We start from the raw sequence: 21,168 nt of genomic DNA on the forward strand, positions 1-21,168 counted from the left end.
CTTACTGGTGTGCCTTCCTGGTCACGAGGGTGGTGGGCTGCTTTAGAATGATACTGGCACATAGAATCATCTGAAGGTCCTAACCTGTTGAGCGGATGTTTAGTTGCAAGTATGCATTCCAAAAAAAAAATCACGCCTTCTATCTGGGGGATTCCATTCCAGAGTTGAAATTATTCATTTGAGGGAAAGTGGAGTCATAGAGTCATACAGCACCGAAACGGGTGCTTCGGCCCACCATAGGGGCAACTTAATTTAAAGAATCAGAGTCCGTTCTGGGTGGAATTAGTGAGGTCGTTCCCAGGAATGACACTGCTATATAACTACACTTTGTTGCTATCTCGACCCACGGCAGGGAACGGAGTTCCTCCCTGCAGGAAGAGAATATGGCGCCCCCACTCTCTAGATTTCCCGACATGACCCCCAGAAACCCCCCCCCCATGCCCCAACTCACCGATACACGAGCAGGGCACCCTGGGTTTGATCCCTGGTGCAGGCACATTGCCAGCTTGGCACATTGGCACTGCCATCCTAGCACTCTGGTATTGCCAGTTAATGCAAGTTATGACCAGAAGTTTCCATATATATGACTGATTCCAGGTGTGCAGCGTTCTTTTATATTAGATGTTTGACATATGAAAACTTGACTTAACCTCAAACCTATATATCCCCTCTTGTCACTGTTTCTCACCATTCTCTCACCTGAGGCATATATGGTTGCCTCTATCCTTGTAATAAGTTATTCTCGAATTTTGTAATCCTGTATTTCCTCTTCAAAACATTAGGCCTTGCTCACCTGTTGCCTCAACCACACTGGGGACTGCTGTGTGCAAAGGAAACATATACTTGTCTTGGATGTGGTACAGCCATGGTTCATCAGATTGGTTCCTTGGTTGAGAGGGTTGTCCTAATGCTGAGAAGCTGACTAACTATGGTCTGTATTTTCGGGATTTCAGAATGAGTGGTGACCTCATTTGAAACGCACAAGATTTTGAAGGGGCTTGACGAGGTAGACATCTAAGAGTTTGCTCCCCCCCCCCCCCCTCCCCGCAGCACCCAGTGGGGGGGGGGGGCCCTGGCTGGTGTACCTAGAACACGGGGGGGTGGGGGGTGGGGGGGGGGGAGGGGGGGGGGCGTCTCCGGGTAAGGAGCCGATCACTTTGGACTGAGGTGTGGAGGAATTTCTTTCAGAAAGTTGTGAATCTGAGGAATTCTCCAGACGGTTGTAGATGCTCAGTCAGTGTGCATATTCAAGGCTGAGAGAGATCTTTGACCTCTCAGGTGAAAGAAGGGATATGGGCTGCAAGCAGGAAGATAGAGCTGAGGCATCAGATCAGTCATGAAATTGAATGGGAGCAGGCACGAGGGGCCGAATAGTCCACTCCTTCTATTTCCTATGTTCCTAATTTTACTTTGCATCCTCTGATACTTGCGTTAGTGAACAAATTCATTTCCTTTTGTTGTCTTGAAAGTGTGATTCATACTATCCTGAAGTCTCCTCCTATGTGCCGAATGATACAATAATGTTCCATCATATCAAACAGTCACTTCCAATGAAATTATTCTGCGTATTTTTGTCATTTCAAATCTACCTTGATTACACCATGGGTAGGGTTGGATACATTGTGTAGCTTGTGCACCAGTCGTCGTCTGAAATACCCAGTGACTTCAAAGTTGTGAATGTGACTTTACAATGATCATCTAAAGCTTGCATATGTATAGTTAGTGCAAAGATACATTGACAACATTATGGAACTGGCTACAAACCCTGCCCACTGTTGGAAAGTTTCCTAAAAGCACATTCGCTGGCTCCGAGTGTAGTGGAAAAACTTGAAGTGCAGGAATGCACTGCCACTGAGGGGAAAATTATCCGGATCACTGGGCCATGCAATGAAATCATTCCAAGCCAAATGGCTGGTTTTGAAGCTCAGAAAATAAACATGACAAAATGCATTGTGCAGTTTTGTTTACAAGTTACTGTGCGAACTTCTGAATTTACCTGGAGCAATTTTCCGTCTCTGCATTGTTCATTTTGTTGGCAGCCTGTATGGGAAGTTAGTGTGCGTTGTGTGCGACCCACTGACTGTTTGAAGAGGTCGACAACAACTTGTACTCGTGTAGCACCTAAAACATCCCAAGGTGCTTTTCAGGTGTATTATAAAGCAAAATTAGACCTCAGGCCTCATAAGCAGATGTCAGTGCAGATGTCCAAAAGGCCTGGTAACAGAGGTACGTTTTAAGGAGTGTCAGAGGATAGAGAGGTGGTGATGTATAGGGACGGAATTCCAGAACTTGGCGCCAAGGCAACTGAAATCAAGGTCGCCAACAGTGGACCAATTAATATCTGCAATACTTGAGGCTAGATTTGAATGAGTACAAATATCTTGGAGGGTTGGTAGGATTACAGAGACAGTGATGAGATTTGTTAAAAATAAGGCTGAGAATTTTAAATCAAGGACTCAGTCAGCCGGGGAGTCAGCGTAGGTCAGCGAACTCCGGGGTGACAGAAGAACAGGACTCGAGTGTCAGTAAGGACTTGGGCAGCAGAGGTTTGGGTGGTCTCAAGTTTACAGAGGATAGAAAGTGGGAACTCAGCAAGAATGGCATTGGAATAGTCATGTCTCGAGATGAGAGGTTTGAATGTGAGTTTCATCATGGGATGAGCAGAGAGGCAGCAGTAAAGTCAGGCCAATGTTATGGGTGGTAATAGATTATCTCACTGATAGTATAAACATGTGGTCAGACACATTCTCAGTGTCAAATATGACACCCTTGGCAGCATCTTGATTTAGTCTCTGACAGTTGCCAGGACAAGGGAGGGAGTTGGTAGCTGGAGAACCGGTTTGTAGTGGGGGCGGAAGGCACTGGATTCACTCTTCCCAATTTTTAGTTGGAGGAAATTTCTGCTCATCTGGTACTGGATCATGAGGAAGCTGCGTGATAATTTAGCAGCAGTGGTGGAATGGAGAGAGATGGTAGTGAGTTAGAGCTGGGTGTCATCAGCGTACATGTCAAAACCAACACTGTGTCTTTAGATGATGCCGCTGAGGTGAATTAGAAATCGGAGAGGCCGAAGGATTGATTCCTGTGGTGAAGACCAGTGATATGAGAGTGCGAATGGAAGCAATTATAAGTGATGCTGTGTCTATGATTTTGATAGATAAGAATGAAAGTAGGCGAGCTGGATGACGGTGAAGTAGTAATGTTGGATGTCGGTGTGGTCAAGAGTGTCAAAGACTGCAGATGGGTCAAGAACAAGGATAGATCAATTACCTGTGTCAGAAGAGGCGTCAGAAAATTGTTCACAAATTGTGCGAGGTGCTCCGAGGGCCAAGGTTCCTCACCAGGAGTGCAAAGTTTGAAAATGTCCCCCTAGTCTGCAGAGAAAATTGTATTGTCACCTCACTCAATTTAAAGGAAATTGCACAAGTAGCCTGCAGTAGCTGGTTGTGGAGATACCTTCTTAGTTCTAGTGTCCCACTGACCTTGAGCCCTAATGATGGAGCTTCCCCACAAGCTTCGGGGCCCCAGAATCAGGACCAATTTGGGGCCCCAACCATGCACTTACCGGCAACATTGAGGGGCTAGGCCCGTGCCGGAGTGGTCCCCGCTCCGCCGGCTGGCGTGAACAGCCTTTGGCGCCACGCCAGCCGGGGCCGAAAGGACTTCGGCCGGCGTAAGTCCGCGCATGCGCCGGAGCGTCAGCGGCTGCTGATGTCATCCCGGCGCATGCGCAGAGGAGGGGGTCTCTTCCACCTCTGCCATGGTGAAGACCATGACGAAGGCGGAAGAAAAAGAGTGCCCCCACGGCACAGGCATGCCCGCCGAATGGTGGGCCCCGATCGCGGGCCAGGCCACCATGGGGGCACCCCCCAGGGTCAGATCGCCCCGCGCGCCCCCCCCCCCCCAGACCCGGTGCCTGCTCGTGCCACCAATCCCGCCGGTCAGGTAGATGGTTTAATCCACGCCGGCAGGAGAGGCTTGTCATGGTCCGGAGAATCGCTGCGGGGGGCCCGCCAAATCTCAGGTGGCGGAGAATTCGGGACACGGCGGGGGTGGGAGTGACGCCGGCCCCGGGCGATTCTCCGACCCGGCAGGGGGTCGGAGAATCCCGCCCCAGATATCTGAAATAAATGTCAAAATGGATAGGAATATGCAGCAGGATAGGCAGCATCTATGGAGAGAAAAAAAGAGTTAAAGTTTCATTGCATAATAAAGAGATGACACTTCTGTGAACAGCACTTTGTGTGTGAATAATACCCCCCCCCCGCGATTTTCTAACCCACCCACTTGGAAAAAACAGCAAAAGATGGACTAATAGTGTCAGAAATGCTAGGGGCTCAGAAATAAACAAGCTGCTTTATTGTCCATTAGTACATCAAATTTAGATTCTAGGGTTATTGGAGGGTGGGGGGGGGGGGGTCGTGTACTGTAATTCATTATCAAAATAATAAAAGCTGAAGTCATGTGTGGTGAATCACAGTAGCGTAAATCACACTGTATTACACATGTTGTACTATGTCTCTGTAAGCTCGGCACACGAGCAGTTGCACTGCTCTGCCACTAGGGGAGATGCACTGGGAGTGTACGGGAGTTTGTACTGGGCTCCACACTTGGCTCCACCCACGGCTCTTCCCCCTAACCGGAAGTATAAATGTTGATGCTGAGAGCCTGCCTGCCAGTTCATCTGGAGTTCATCTTGTCACAGGCAGGCTCTGTTGTAAGACGATTAAAACCACTGTTCACTTCTAACCACGTGTGTCGCGTGAATTGATGGTCTCATCATCATGTGATAATAAATGGTTACTTAGAGTGCCATGAAACCTGGAACTTGCCATAACCACAAGTTGCAGGTGCGTCACATTGTGTGATTTATTTGGGGGGGGGGGGTGTGGGTAGGGTAATCAACCCCACACTTTGCATGGGACATTTTAAATATTTCTAATGGAGAATTGGAAAACTGAAATATATCCATAGGATGAGGAGTGTTGTGTTGACAATGCCCATCTCATGACATTGTGAATTTGATGTGTTTTGATGAATCGTCCCACATTGTGGGATCTACAGTATTATTCTTTGGTCTACTAAAGTGAAAAGTATAATTTCCTGGATGTATCCCAGGCACCTTCAATAGAAAAGAAAGGAAGGTTCATATTTACATAGCACCGTTCACATCACGAAGCACTTTGCAGCCAGTGAAATGCTTTTGAAGTGTAGTCACCGTTGTCATGTAGGAAACTCGGCAGCCAGTTTGCGTACAGCAAGCTTCCAAAACCAGCAGTGTGATGGTGACCAGATCATCTGGGGTTTTTTTGTGAAGTTGCTTGAGGGATAAATATTATAAAAACGCAATGGTTACAACTTTGTACTATCAAAAAGTAACTTGTGTACAATAAAGACGCATATTAGTCATGAATGCTTCATAGATGATTGCGGCATGGGTTATAGCCGTGCCTTTATCAAAATAATTGAAATAATATAACATTAAGCAAATAGCAAGTTTTGACTACCCAACTCCAGCTTGCATTTAGGTAGCACCTGTAAATAGTAAACAATGTTGGTATTTTATCAATTACATTGTTGCACTTCGTTAAGGTCAATTACATTTAAGGTTTGTTAATGTCAATTACATTGTTAAGGGAAACAGGTGATGGATATTTGAACACGCATAAATAGGGGATAGCTGGGACACTAGGTGTATGTGACACTGAACAAAGTCGATAAACTCTCTCAGCAAGGAAAAGCTCTGTGTCTTTCACCAACTAGTGTGGATCTGTTTAACATAAGATCCCAACACACCTGGTTGAGGTGATTATCAAACACCATTTTGCATTGAGCCCCATCAGGTGTTATTGGGTCAGGTGACCACTAGTCAAAGAGGCAGGAAGAGAGAGAGGGGTTGAAGAGGTTCAGGAGAGAATTCTGGAGTTTAAGGTTGAAGCAGCTGAAGGCATAATCACCACTCGTGAAGTGAAGAGCATTGGTCAGGGGAAGAGATCTCTGGTCCTGCAAAGGCTCAAACATAAGAGGGCAGATCTTGCTGTGTCATGAGAAAAAATCTCCAAGATCAAGAAGAGTTTATTTCCTTTGTTGTGTCGAGTTACATTAAAAGGTGCAGCTAAAGATTAAGCAGAGGGGAATCTTAGTGAAATATGTTATCTGAAATCCAGCTTCCAGTGGCAGTATTTTCATCCTTTACTAATAAGTCCTATATCCTCATTAAAGCTGATTATTGGGTGGGACCACTATGCAAAGATTCCCACACTGCAGTTCATGAGATCTACAAATTCCATTATGGGCTGTTGGATAAGGGCAGAGGAGCTTGAATGGGACGTCAGACGAATGAAGATCCCTGGCAATGTTCAGAAACCAGACCATATTTAAATCAAATAAATTCCCTTTCTTGGGGCTGGGAACCTAAAACACCTTCAGAATTTGTTCTGTTTGCTTAAACTTTTTAATCACAAGTGTGATGAATGTAGAAATTGTTATAAGACCACAAGACATAGGAGCAGAATTAGGCCACTCGACACATCGAGGCTGCTCCTCCATTCAATCATGGCTGATAATTTTCCTGCCTTCTCCCCATAACCCTATATCCCCTTATTGATCAAAAACCTATCTATCGCTGTCTTAAAGACACTCAGTGATTTGGCCTCCACAGCCTTCTGCGGCAAAGAGTTCCACAGATTCACCACCCTCTGGCTGAAGACATTCCTCCTCATCTCTGTTTTAAAGAATTGTCCATTTAGTCTGAGATGGTGTCCTCTGCTTCTAGTTTTTCCTACAAGTGGAAACATCCTCTCCACATCCACTCTATCCAGGCCACGCAGTGTCTTGTAAGTTTTTCAATAAGATCCCCCCTCCATCCTTCTAAACTCCCAACGAGTACAGACCCAGAGTCCTCAACCGTTCCTCATACGACAAGCTCTTCATTCCAGGGATCATTCTTGTGAACCTCATCTGGGTCCTTTCCAAGGCCAGCACATCCTTTCTTAGATACTGGGTCCAATACTGCTCACAATACTCCAAATGGGGTCTGACCAGAGCCTTATAGAGCCTCAGAAGTACATCCCTGGTCTTGTATTCTAACCCTCTCGTCATGAATTGTATTTTATATAATGGCAGTAATGTTATTAAAAATCTGGGTTAAGGTATATATTTGTTGCAGTAATATTATTAAAGATTAAAGTATCCAGACTATGTGTCTGCTAAAGCTATAATTAAGGAGTTGTAAAAGGTGAGGTGAAATGAAAATGAAAATCGCTTATTGTCACAAGTAGGTTTCAAATGAAGTTACTGTGAAAGGCTACTGAAAACTACTGTGAAGTTACTGTGAAAAACAAGTCATGGTTGTTTCCACCCATTTACTTGTTTACGTATAGAGAGCTAATGGAACATTGGTGTTTGCTGAAGATTCCCTGGAGAGTAGATAATTTATGAAGGGATATGTTTAGTCCTAGCTAAGCAGGTTATGTTACATCTTAGTGGGACACAGATTATGCAATTTATGGGAGGAGCCAGGTCTATCTGGTTTAGCTCACTGGGCTAAATCGCTGGCTTTTAAAGCAGACCAAGCAGGCCAGCAGCACGGTTCGATTCCCGTACCAGCCTCCCCGGACAGGCGCCGGATTGTGGCGACTAGGGGCTTTTCACAGTAACTTCATTGAAGCCTACTCGTGACAATAAGCGATTTTCATTTCATTTTCATTATCTGTAGTTTTACAGTTTGCCATAGAATTTGTGTCTGACAGGACAAAGTTTTTAAGTTGAACAGAAGTTTTTCAAAATGCTACCAGGTTGAGCAGAAGTGTACTGCTCCTGAAAGGATCGATCTCCCCAAACGTTTCTACAGAGCTGAGCAAGTAACCTGTTGGTTAACTTTATTTACAAGTGACATTTGAATTGTATTGTGTTGCTTAGTTAGTAGCAGGTATAGATAGTAAGTTTAAATGTTTCCTTGTGTTTAAGAACTGTTTAACTGTTAATTGTAAAGCTATTTTCTTTGATATTAATGTGGTTAATTCTGTGTTTGAATTAAAGTTTGTTTTAACATAAAAGATACCGATTGGTCAGTGTCATCACCTGGGGTGAAGTATCCTTTCCTCGCAGATTTAATCTTTTTTTTAAATGGTTGGGGTTCTCGTCCAGTGTCCTAACAAATTTGGGGGATGGGTCTGGTATCCAACTCAAGCCAGGATGGGATTTGTCTGATGTTGTGACCTTCCCAAGGCATTCTGGGGGTGAGCGCAGGACGTTTCAATCACACCCTGGTTTTTATCAACAACTTCTGTCAGTGAGCACAAATTTTAAAATGCTGCCTATCATTTCCAAATGCTGGAAGTTGGCTCCTGCACTCCTCTTATCTCCTGGCAGCTGGGAAAAACACATGATGTGCCTTAGTCATTCCATAGATCTCATCTTATCCTGTATGAACTTGCAACCCACCTAATATCCATACAGTTTTATTTAGTGAGTCCAAGTCTTCAAGACATTCTTGGGCTCTTTTTGGTTGAATTATGAATGTCTGAACAGGCTGTTTAGTCTATCTATAAATGTCAAATGGTCAAAACCATTCACTTCATCATTAGTAACTCCCATCTGTTAATTTATGACACTGCATCTCTGAATGAATCTTCATAGAACCCCTGCAGTTCAGAAGGAGGCCATTTGGCCCATCAGGTCTGCAGCAACCCTCCGAAAGAGAAGTCTACCAAGGCCCACTTTCCCGCCCGATCCTCAAAACCCCTTAGCCCCACCTAAACTTTTGGAGACGAAAGGGCAATTTGGCTTAACCTGTACATCTTTGGACTGTGGGAGGAAAGCGGAGCACTTGGAGGAACCCACGGAGGCACGGGGAGAAAGTGCAAACTTCACACTGTTGCCCAAGGCCAGAATTGAACCTGGGTCCCTGGTGCTGTGAGGCAGCAGTTCTAGCCACTGTGCCACCATGATGGCTGGTAAAAGCTTGAAAGCACTGACTAACGTCTACTGCCCTGTCCAACTTTTCATTTTCAAAATTCAGTGACAAACATACAACAAAATTGTTCTTCTGTAAAACGTCATTGAATGCATTATTATTGAGGCACTCGAACAATCTCTTGGTGATGACTTTCGGATTTCTCATCAGGGGTTACTCGAAGGTCTAAGAACAGGTATTGAGGGTTTATTGTTTTGTCATGCCCTACTACACTCAAGGTTGGAAAATCATTAACTAAAATTGAGCTGTCATGTTGAGCTGCTGATTACAGATTTTCTATCTGCTTGGCAAATTTTATTTTTACGGTACTATATAGCAATCACATAGTCCTGAAACAAGGTTTAGTCCCATTTGTTTCTGCTGATTACAGATTTTCTATCTGCTTGGCAAATTTTATTTTTATGGTACTATATAGCAATCACATAGTCCTGAAACAAGGTTTAGTCCCATTTGTTTCTGCTAGTCTTGGATAGTCCAAATATGGGCAATTGACCCTGGCTAGCAGTGTGGAAAATTTCTGTGGTAAAATCCAGTCCAGTCGCCTACATTCTGTCACAGCTTTTCCCATCGGTTTTGTTTCTAAAACCTTTCCTCATTTGGTTGCATTTCTTTTTTTTTGTGTAGAGGGTGGGAGGGCAAGTGAACTCCAGCATTGTGAAATCATCTTCTCTCCGAAGTGAGATGTGTCGAAGTTCTGGTTTTCTTACCGTATCCTACTTTAGAATTGTTGCTGCTCACTCAAGCTGGATTCCCATTGTATTTCGGACACCAACTGATGAACTGCAGACCAAGCATCTCGTTTGCTTTACATGGCAACTTCTCTTCAGCCAGGAATCTTGCACTAATTTCCTTGCATCTGGCCAATTGCCATTACATCTTGAAGCTTAATTGTCAAATCGTCGTCTGTCTTTTATCCTCGCTCCGAGCTGAAACCGCTTGCTGCTTTGTTTTCTCTGCGGACTCCATCCTACCTATCCCCATTTGGATAGCACATGCTTCACACGGGCATTTCAACATGCAGTGGCGTCACCATTTTCACCTCGTGCGCAAACCTGTCATTGTTACTTTAAAAAGATTTTAACAGATAACCATCACACTCTCAGCAACTCATGCCTTAATAAGGCAGATGGTTAGGATGTGGAAAGCTTGCAGTTCATGGCATCAATAGCTGCTCCAACATTCCCCTATGAGGGCATTCTGGGAGCTCCTGTTGTTCGGTCACACAGAAAAAATAGATTTATTTCAGATAGAGGCAGGAAGTGAAAAGCCTTTGATGATAATGGCACTGGGCTGTTTATACCAAGAGATTGGCACTGCCCATAATTATTCAGTTAGAAGCAACTCTCTAGCGTAATGGGAGCATCAGTGATCATGTAATACATGTGCAATGCATCCTAGGTAGAAAAAGATAAGCCAGTTGACTGATCACGCAGAGAACATAAACATGCAGTTGTTATATGCTTTATTTAATCTCTTTGCTAATTTTATTGGGATCTTGTTGCTGTTATGGTGATTGTGGTGTCATATTTTGGGATGTAATGGAAGGAATATTTGGGCTAACTTTTATCAGCGTATTGCTAATTTGAATTTAAGGCATTGAATGTGCAGAGTACAAATATCTGGTAGATGCATTTTGGGTGCTGGTGAGCTGTCTGGTGCAGTGCTGCAGCCTCAATAGCACCTTAGACCTTAGTTTGAGGTAATGAGGGATGTTGTTAGGACCTTCCAATAAATACCTAACATTATATTGGAGGCATTTTGAAGGTGATATCGTTCCAAGTCAGAATGATGTGTGGCTCGGGAGGGGAACTTGCAGATGGCGGTATTCCCATGCATCGGCTGCCTTTGTTCCTCCAGGTGTTAGAGGTTGTGGGTTTGGAAGGTGCTGCCAAAGGAGACCTGGGTGAATTGATGCAATGTATGGTTGGCACTGCTGCCACTGCATCAGTGGTGGAGGGAGTGAATGGTCAAGGTGGCAGTGCTGTGCTAATCAGACGGGCTGTTTTGTTATTTGTGACTTCACTCACGTGAGCCCTTAAGGAATAGCTACCAGGGGACCCACACCAAAGAACGAGAGCCAATCCAGAATGGAGGTCAGATGAGAAGTCCCTTCTTAAGCTTAGGACCAGAATTATTTTCCAAGAATTTCTAGACCAAAATGAATATAGCTTGTTGACAGGAGTAGTTTAGGCCGTTCTTATTTTTGTATTTTGTGCCGATTGGTGCAAAATAGATTGTAATTCACAGGCTAACTTTATTCTGTTCATATATTACACATATAAAATAAGCAGTTTGTTAATTTACAATTGGCTTAAAGTCCCACTGGAGTTCCCATCAATCTGCTTGCTACAAAATCAGAGAATTAAATGTGGGGTTATCTGCAATATTGCAATATCCAGTGCACACAATGTGGGAAACCCCAGATAATACTATTGAATGACTAGATATTGAGCAGTACAGGTAAACACCTAGGGGACAAAAGGTCTGCTTATGCGGTGCAGAGCTGAAACTTGTAACATGACAATATTTAATATCGGTTTTCGTGAAATTTTAATATCATTGTATTATTTAATCCGTGCCAAGGCAACAGCACAAGGTGGTGTTTTTGATGTTGGGCCCTTAATGAGTGGAAGTGAATTAATGTTGTAGAAACAATACCTCATACTCCTGTGTCCACAAGTGCTTCAGAAGCTCATTCAGAGTCGGACATGTTCTTGTTAGTTGTAGGGCCCTGCAGATAGATTTGATGTGATAGCTGTTGTAATATGTTAACTTTGATTCATATGTCTTTCATTCTTTCTTAGCAAAGCTTTCTTTTTGAAAATATATTTTATTCCAAACGTAAACAATAACAACAGAACCACATTCCAACAAAACAGAGTTAACAATTTGTACAGTTAGAACTGCTGCCTCACAGTGCTAAGGACCCAGATTTAATTCCAGCCTCAGGTGACTGTGTGGAGTTTGCACTTTCTCCCCGTGCCTGCGTGGGTTTCCTCCGGGTGCTCCAGTTTCCTCCCACAGTCCAAAGATGTGCAGGTTAGGTGGATTGGCCATCATCAGTTGCCTCTTAGTGCCCAAAAGGTCAGGTGGGGCTACTGGGTTATGGGGATAGGGTGGGGGCCTGACCCTAGGTGGCATGCCCTTTCAGTGGGTCGATGCAGACTCGATACAAACACAATTGAGGTTGTACTAGGGTAGTTGATTTTATTCACTGTTGATTTTTAAAATATTTCTTTCGGAATTGCGACTTAGTTTTATTCATTCTCCTCCGCATCACGCCACAGACACAAGTTTGCTTCCAGATGTCCCGTCCTTCCAATGTAGTCTGTTTCAAGTCATGTAGGGAGAGATAGTAGCATAGTGGTATTGTCACTGGACTAGAAATCCAGTGATCCAGGCTAATGTGCGCGGTAGCTGAATTAATTAAAATTTGGGATTGATAGCTCGTCTCAGTAATGATTTCCATGAAACTACCGTTGATTTTTGTAAAAACCCACCTGGTTTACTAATGCCCTTTCGGGAAAGAAATCCGCCATCCTTATCTGGTCTGGCTTGCACGTGACTCTGAATCTGCAGCATTGTGGTTGATTCTTAATTGCCCCACTGTAATCACCCAGTAAGCCGCTCAGTTCAAGGGCAATTGAGCAACATATGCTGGTCTTGCCAGCAATACCTACATCCCATCAAAGAATGGGATTTTCAGGGAGTTCAACGAGAAACGAAGGCTACAAAATGCTGATATTTGGCTACAAAGTTCTGAAGAGGAACGTTGTGGGTGCGCTTTCATGTTCTGGTGCTGCTTTGGGTCAGGAATCTTTAGAGTCATTGCTACACAGAAAGAGCCCATTTGGCTCCTTGATGCCAGCCCTCTGCACAGCAATCCAGTCAGCCTGATTGCACCTGTTCCATCCTTGTAGCCCAGCAAATCTATTTCCCACCCAATTTCCTTTGGAAATCATTGATCATCTCTGCTTCCGCCTTCTTTGTAGGTACCGATTTCCAGGTCACAATGTCTTTTAAAAAAAAGTTATTTCTGTATTTTATTTGGTAATTCAGCACTCCAGTTTTAAGAGTTTTAAAGTAAATTTCCTTCGGGGTTTCTCAAGTGTTCAAAACTCTGTGAGGTTGCGATTGGAGAAAAAGTTCAAAATAAATCAGAGCACTTGTAAATTACCTGTTTATTTTTCTAATTAGTACAGCCATTGGGCTTTTATAGTCCTTGTGACTTACTGCAAATAGAGTATTTTGACCACATTTGCCTCAGCCCATGCTCACTCCTCATGTTCAATTCGTTGAATAACTTCAAATGGATAATCCGTAATCTGTCTGCAAGGATCTGTTTCTACCATAATGCGAGTGGTTGGGGTCTGGAAAGCACGGCCTGGAAGTGTGGTGGAGGCAGGTTCAATCGAGACATTTAATGGAGTTTTAGATGATAAGTGGAATAGAAACAATAGGCGGGATTCTCCCCTACCCAGCGGGGCGGGGGTCCCGGCGGGATGGAGTGGCGTGAACCACTCCGGCGTCAGGCCGCCCCACGCACCTTTAGGGGCCAAGCCCTAACATTGAGGAGCTAGGCCCGCGCCGGAGTGGTTGGTGCCCTGCTGGTCGGCGGGAACGGCCTTTGGCGCCACGCCAGCCAGTGCCGAAGGGACTTCACTGGCCGGCGGAGCTTCAGCGGCTGGTGACGTCATCCCCACGCATGCGCAGGGGAGGGGGTCACTTCGTGAAGACATCGCGAAGGTGGAAGGAAAAGAGTGCTCCCATGGCACAGGCCCGCCTGCCGATCAGTGGGCCCAGATCGCGGGTCAGGCCATCGTGGGAGCACCTCCGGGGCCAGATCGCCCCAGGACCCCAGAGCCCGCTCGCACCGCCTGTTCCCGCCCGTACGGTAGGTGGTTTGATTCCCGCTGGCGGGACCGGCATGGCAGCGGCGGGACTTCGGCCCATTGTGCGCCGGAGAATCGCCGGGGGCGGGGGGCCGCCGATAGGCGCGGCGCGATTCCCGCCCCCGTTGAATCTCTGGTGCCGGAAACTTCGGGACACGGGGGCGGGATTGACGCCGGCCCCCGCCGATTCTCCGACCTGGCAGGGGGTCGGAGAATCCCGCCCAATGTTCTGGGATACAGGGGAAAGGCAGGGAAGTGGCACTGAGCCATGATGCTCGTTTGGAAAGCCGGGGCAGACACGATGGGCTGAATGGCCTCTTTCTGCGTTGTCACAATTTATTGTTCTGCTTTGTGAAATGCTATCTGAAGCTGTGACATCCTCTATTCAGCTGATGTTCAGTGCCGATTTTCTTCATAAACTTTAATCACAACTTCTATTTATCTGAGGACACCTTGACTCAACCATGGATAAGTGGCGGTGAGGTTGGAGAGCAAAGTAAGATTCTGGCCCTTTCAGGTGGACGGTTTGTGTTTAAACACCTTAACCTGCCGTTTCTTTTTTTAAAGCTGTCCCAGTCCCGCCCGTGATTGGTTGTACATGCACACAACGAGTGGTTCCACCATGATCAGACCAGGTTAAAGGGGATGTGTTGTACATATGAGGAATGCAGGGGCTTGTGAGAAACTTGATTTTGGAGGAGTCAATACTTAGATTGTTAAATCGATGGTCGTGATAATTCGTTCTCCATGGGGTAGCTTTCTGTGGAATTAGATGAACGGGAATGAACTAGCAGCCCATTGGACGAGAAAGCAACCCTGAGTTTGTAAGTGCGCCACGGAATTGTTACAGTACAGAAGGAGGCTACTCAGCCCATCCTGTCTGTGCCAGCTCTCCGGATGAACAAGACACCGACTGCTATTCCCCTGCCTTCTCCCTGTAACCCTGCACCTTCTTCCATTTCCCTTTTATGTACCTTGGGATTATGGGTAGTGTCTTGAGATGGATACAAAGCGGGTTAGCAGACAAGAAGCAAAAGGTTTGAATAAATGGGTCTTTTTCTGATTGGCAGGCGGTGACTATTGGGGTACCACAGGGTATCTGTGCTAGGACTGCAACTGTTCACATTATATATTAATGATCTGGATGAGGGAACTAAATTTATTATCTCCAAATTTGCAGAAGATACAAAGTTGGGTGGGAGGGTGAGCTGTGAGGAGGATGCCGAGATGCTTTAGCGGGATTTGGTCAGGCTGAGTGAGTGGGCACATGTATGGCAGATGCAGTATAATGTGGATAAATGTGAGGTTATCCACTTCAATAGCCAAAATAGGAAGGCAGATTATTATTTGAATGGGTGTCAATTGAGAGAGGTGGACACTCAGCGAGATCTTGGTGTCCTTGTGCATCAGTTGCTGAAAGTAAGCATGCAGGTACAGCAGGCAGTAAAGAAGGCAAATGGTATGTTGGCCTTCATAAGCGAGAGGTTTTGAGTTTGGGAATAGAAATGTTTTACTCCATTATATAGGATATTGGTGAGGGCACACCTGGAGTATTGTGTGCAGTTTTGGTGTCCTTCTGTGAGGAAGGATGTTCTTGCTACGGAGGCACTATAGCAAAGGATTACCAGGCTGATTCCTCGGATGACTGGTCTGTCATATGAGGAGAGACTATATCGGTTAGGATTATATTCATTGGAGTTTAGAAGAGTGAGAGGGGATCTCATAGAAACTTGTAAAATTCTAACAGGATTAGACAGGGTAGATTCAGAAAAAATATTCCCTATGCTGGGGGAATCCAGAACTAGGGGTCATAATTTGAGGTTAAGGGGTGAACCTTTTTAGGACTGAGGTGAGGAGAAATGTCTTCACCTAAAGAGTGGTGAATCTGTGGAATTCGCGACCACAGAAAGTAGTTGAGGCCACAATGTGTAATTTCAAGAAGGAATTAGATATAGCTCTCTTGGGGCTAAAGGTATCAAGGGATAATGGGGGGGGGGGGGGGGGGGGGGGGGAGAGAATCAGGGTATTGAACTTGATAATCAGCCATAATCATAATAAATGGTGGAGCAGGCTCGAAGGGCCGAATGGCCTCCTCCTGTTTCTATGGGTCTAAGTTTACCTTGATTGAACTTGCCTCCTCCACACTCTCTCTCAGGCAGTGCATTTCAGACCTTAACCACTCGCTGGGTGAAAAAGTTTCTTCTCGTATCACCATTGCTTCTTTCACCAATTGCCTTAAATCTGTGCCCTCTTGTTCTCAATTCTTCCACCAATGAGAACAGTTTCTCCCTGTCTACTCTGTTCAGGCGCCTTGTGATTTTGAGCACCTCCATCAAGCCTCTTCTCAACTTTCTCTTCTCCAAGGAAACTAGTCCCAAATTCTCCAGCCTGTCGACGTAGTTGAAGTTCCTCAACCCCTGGAACCATTCTGGTGAATCCAAGACTCATTCACTGCTAGTCATTGCCAATACCCACAAAAAGAGTGACTTTCTTTCAAGACTACTTGTGAAAGGACTAAATGTTGGCAGTTAATTCATAAGAAAACTTGGGATGAGGAAAGGCCATTCAGACATGCCCCTTCTGCAGTATAAGTGAAATCATCAGGACTTTAATGGCCTTGATATTCCATGGGAGTTTTTCTAATGTTCCGCTGTAGTTTCCGCTGTGTTAAACGGCCCCTGTAAGCTTTCTCTGGTTGTTCACCCAGTCTCCCATCGAAGTTATAGTGGGTAATTGGGTTAACTCCTGCTGGATATCCGAACTCACCTGTTTAAACGCCTGAGTGAAAATTCTGCATACGTACAATCCTCCAGCCCTGATCAAGACTTTTAGACTAAAAACAGAAAATGCTGGAAAGATTTGGCAGGTCTGGCAGCGTCTGTGGGGAGAGAAGCAGAGTTAACATCTCCCGAGTCCGTAGAATCTAGGCTCCGGAATCTTCATCTAGCCTTGCACCACTGTTCAGCTCTGGCCTACCGCCCTGTGCAAACATTCCTGCACCCCTGGCCTTGGCAGTCTTCTGATGTCCTCCCTGAACGCTGGGATATTCATCATACTGTGTGGGATTTGTAATGTTTGCAGTTATCGTTATCAAAACAAAGAGCAGCTATAACTTTCTGTGGAATGTGCCTGTATATCTCTTGATTTTCAGTAACAGTGGTGCCAGCTCCCTGCAGCCTGGTGATCGCCGCGGGAGTTATAACTGAGGCAGGCGTAATGTGTTTCAATTTGTTCGCTGCTTGCCAACAGAATACCAGCAACATCTTATCGAAATGTTGCCACTCCTTGCCCAAGAACAGCAGGAATAAACTTCTGACCCTTGCCGATTCTTTTCCCTGTTGTTCACCCCTCGCCTGGGGTTGCTGCGGTTGGTGGCCATTTTGACCTGGGGTTCTTTTTGTAAATGAATTACGTCGATTGTTGTATGACCACCTTACATTGCGACGTACAAGATGCCCCAGAGAATAAGACAGCCCTTTCTCCAGCCCCAAATGTCATTTTTATACATATTCAGCAGATGAGTCGACCTACCTGCTGACGCACGATCAATTATTGCGAAAGCGAGATGAGAGAATAATCGAAGGCTTTATTAGACAAGATGTGTTCCCCAGCATCTTGTAACAGAAAATGGCTGCAGCCGGGGATGAACACCTCTTTATACCATCCACTGGGCGGAGTCAGCAGACAGGGATTTACCCGCGTATCTCTAATACAGTAGTACCTCCAACACAGGTACCGTAATACATATAATATGGTCTACCACACCCGCTTCCCACCCTACTCGGCCACAACATGCTAAACCTGCATCAGTAGTCGGCCTCCGTTTTTCACTCTTGATGTTTTACCCACTGATGCATTATAACTGGGCACGATGGACTAAGCCGGCGCTAAGTTATGAGGCCACGCGTGAATTTAAAACACAGCCACGCAGGGCAGGCCCCCATTTGGCGAAAGACTAAAGGTGGTGACCACCCACAATCACGGTTGACTTTAATACTTGACGTACAAGTTGACCCTGTGTGGTAGTATGACTAGGGGTATTATGGTACCTGGAAGTGTGAGCTGCCATTGGTGCAGAGGACTCGCTGCCCGTTGGCCCAGGTATGTCATGTGCCTCTCAGCCGATTGGCTGAGAGATAGGTAGCTCCGCCTACGAGGCAGGGTATAAGAGCTCGTGTTCCCCGGCAGTCTGCTGCTCTTCTGTACGTCTGCTGCCGGGTACACTTCTTGTGTATTAAAGCTTATCGTTCGGATTTTATCTACGTTTTGCGTCCATTGATTGTGCATCAATTTAATACACAAGATTTTAAAGGATGGAGCTTCGTATCAAGCCGGAGTGTCTTCGACTCAGCCCCCACGCAGCAAATGCAACTGCAGCATTTAAACACTGGCTGGCTTGCTTCAATAGCTACCTGAGCACAGCCGGAAACGTCCCGACGAGGGAACAGAAATTGCACATCCTCCACTCGTGCGTCGGCACCGCCGTGTACACACTCATAGAGGACACGACAGACTACGACGCAGCCATGGACTTGCTTAAAGGACATTTCATACGGCCGGTGAACCAGGTCTACGCTCGGCACTTACTGGCCACGAGGCAACAACTTCCTGGTGAGTCTCCAGACAAATTTTACCGTGCCCTCCTCGTTCTGGGGAGGAACTGCGGCTGCCCACAAGTTTCTGCTGCCGAGCACACCAAACTTTTGATCAGAGGTGCTTTCGTTGCGGGTATGCAATCTTCGCAGATCCGCCAAAAACTTTTAGAGAGAGAGACTTTAAGCCTCACGGAGGCACGGGCCCCCGCCTCCTCCCTAGACGTTGCGAATCGTAAAGCCCACGTGTACATGCCTGACCGCGCGGCGGCCCCCTGGGCAGCATGGAATGCGACCCCCCAGGCCTGCGCCACAGGGTGCCCCGATAAACCCACGGGGCCCCGCTGCTATTTCTGCGGCTAGGCAAAGCACCCCCGCCAGCGCTGCCTGGCCCGCTCCGCAACCTGTAAAGGCTGCGGCAAGAAGGGCTACTTTGCTGCCGTCTGTCAATCAAAAGCGGTCGCTGCGGTCCCGAGCAGCGACCATGGATCCTTCCCCCCCACCCACTCCCCGCTCTCCTCGGGGGCCCTGTGTAGCCCGCGGACCTCGCTGCCCCCACCCCCCACCGCCACGTGCGATCCCAGGGCGCCGCAATTTTGGGCCCACGACGCCACGTGCGATCCCTGGGCGCCGCTATTTCGGGCCCCCGACTCCACATGCGATCCCGGGCGCCGCCATTTTGTTCACCCCCCACCATGTGCGGCCGACGGGCGCCGCCATCTTGGATCAGCACCAAGGACCCCACAGGTGACTACTCACTGCCAGATGACGACTCGGAGTTCCTGCCACGACTCACCTCAGTCACATTGGGCCAATCGCGGCCTCGCATGCTATCCACGGCAACCACGAAGATCCTCCTCAACGGCCACGAGACAAGCTGCCTGCTGGACTCCAGGAGCACCGAGAGTTTCGTCCACCCTGCCACGGAAAGACGCTGCGCTCTTCCTGTTTACCCAGTAAAACAAAAAATCGCCCTGGCCTCCGGTTCGCACTCGGTCCAGATCACAGGGTGCTGCATAGCGGACCTCACGGTCCAGGGGAGGGAGTTTAAAAATGATAAGCTCTTCGTCCTTCCCCACCTCTGCGCGGCAGCACTCCTGGGGTTAGATTTCCAGTGCAACCTCCAGAGCTTAACGTTCAAATTCGGTGGCCCTATGCCTCCCCTTTCTGTCACAGCCTCGCGTCCCTCAAGGTCGATCCCCCGTCCTTGTTTGCAAACCTCACCCCGGATTGCAAACCCGTCGCCACCAGGAGCAGACGGTACAGTGCCCAGGACTGGACCTTCATCAGGTCCGAGGTCTAGCGGCTTCTGAAGGAGGGGGTCATCGAGGCTAGCAACAGCCCCTGGCGAGCACAAGTGCTGGTGGTAAAGACCGGGGAGAAAAATAGGATGGTCATAGACTACATTCAGATCATCAACAGGTTTACGCAGCTGGGCGCGTACCCTCTCCCACGTATCTCCGACCTGGTCAACAGGATCGCGCAGTACAAAGTCTTCTCCACGGTGGACCTCAAGTCCGCCTACCATCAGCTCCCCATCCGCGTGAGTGACCGAAAGTACACTGCATTCGAAGCGGATGGGCGACTCTACCACTTTTTAAGGGTTCCCTTCGGTGTCACAAACGGGGTCTCAGTCTTCCAACGGGAGATGGACCGAATGGTCGACCAATACGGTTTCCGGGTAACCTTCCCGTATCTCGATAACGTCACCATCTGCGGCCACGATCAGCAGGACCATGACACCAACCTCCGAAAATTCCTCCGAACCGCAAAACTCCTGAACCTGACATACAACAAGGACAAATGCGTGTTTAGCACCGAACGTCTAGTCATCCTCGGCTATGTAGTGCGTAACGGAGTGATAGGCCCTGACCCTGAACGCATGCGCCCCCTGATGGAGCTCCCCCTCCCCCACTCCGTCAAAGCCCTCAAGCGCTGTTTGGGCTTCTTTTCCTATTACGCCCAGTGGGTCCCCAATTACGCCGACAAAGCCCGTCCACTCATCCAATCCACCACCTTTCCCCTGTCGATGGAGGCCCGCCAGGCCTTTAGCCGCATCAAAGCAGACATTGCAACGGCCACGATGCGCGCTATTGACGAGTCCCTCCCCTTCCAAGTCGAGAGCGATGCGTCCGATGTAACTCTGGCAGCCACCCTCAATCAAGCGGGCAGACCCGTGGCCTTCTTCTCCCGTACCCTCCACGCTTCCGAAATCCGCCACTCCTCGGTCGAGAAGGAAGCACAGGCCATAGTAGAAGCTGTGCGACATTAGAGGCACTATCTGGCCGGCAGGCAGTTCACCCTCCTCACAGACCAACGGTCAGTGGCCTTCATGTTCGACAACGCACAGAGGGGCAAGATAAAGAACGACAAGATCTTGCGGTGGAGGATAGAACTGTCCACCTAAAACTACGACATTGTGTATCGTCCTGGGAAGCTAAACGAGCCTCCTGATGCCCTGTCCCGCGGCACCTGCGCCAACGCACAAGTGGACCGCCTTCGGACCCTCCACGCGGACCTCTGCCATCCGGGGGTCACCTGCATTTTCCATTTTATAAAGACCCACAACCTGCCCTACTCCATTGAGGAGGTCAGGACAGTGAATAGGGAATGCCACATCTGCGCGGAATGCAAGCCGCGCTTCTACTGCCCTGAACAAGTGCATCTGATAAAGGCTTCCCGCCCCTTTGAATGTCTCAGCATGGAC

The 21,168-nt window shown here is 47.3% G+C and overlaps 1 protein-coding gene across 1 annotated transcript in view; it reads left to right on the plus strand.

The window, feature by feature from the left end:
• Positions 1 to 21,168, plus strand: part of slc24a3 (solute carrier family 24 member 3) — a 498,180-nt gene that overhangs the window by 75,706 nt on the left and 401,306 nt on the right. The gene's annotated exons all lie outside the window — the stretch shown is intronic.

Source organism: Scyliorhinus canicula, chromosome 1 (genome assembly GCF_902713615.1).
Source record: "Scyliorhinus canicula chromosome 1, sScyCan1.1, whole genome shotgun sequence".
Taxonomy (NCBI): domain Eukaryota; kingdom Metazoa; phylum Chordata; class Chondrichthyes; order Carcharhiniformes; family Scyliorhinidae; genus Scyliorhinus; species Scyliorhinus canicula.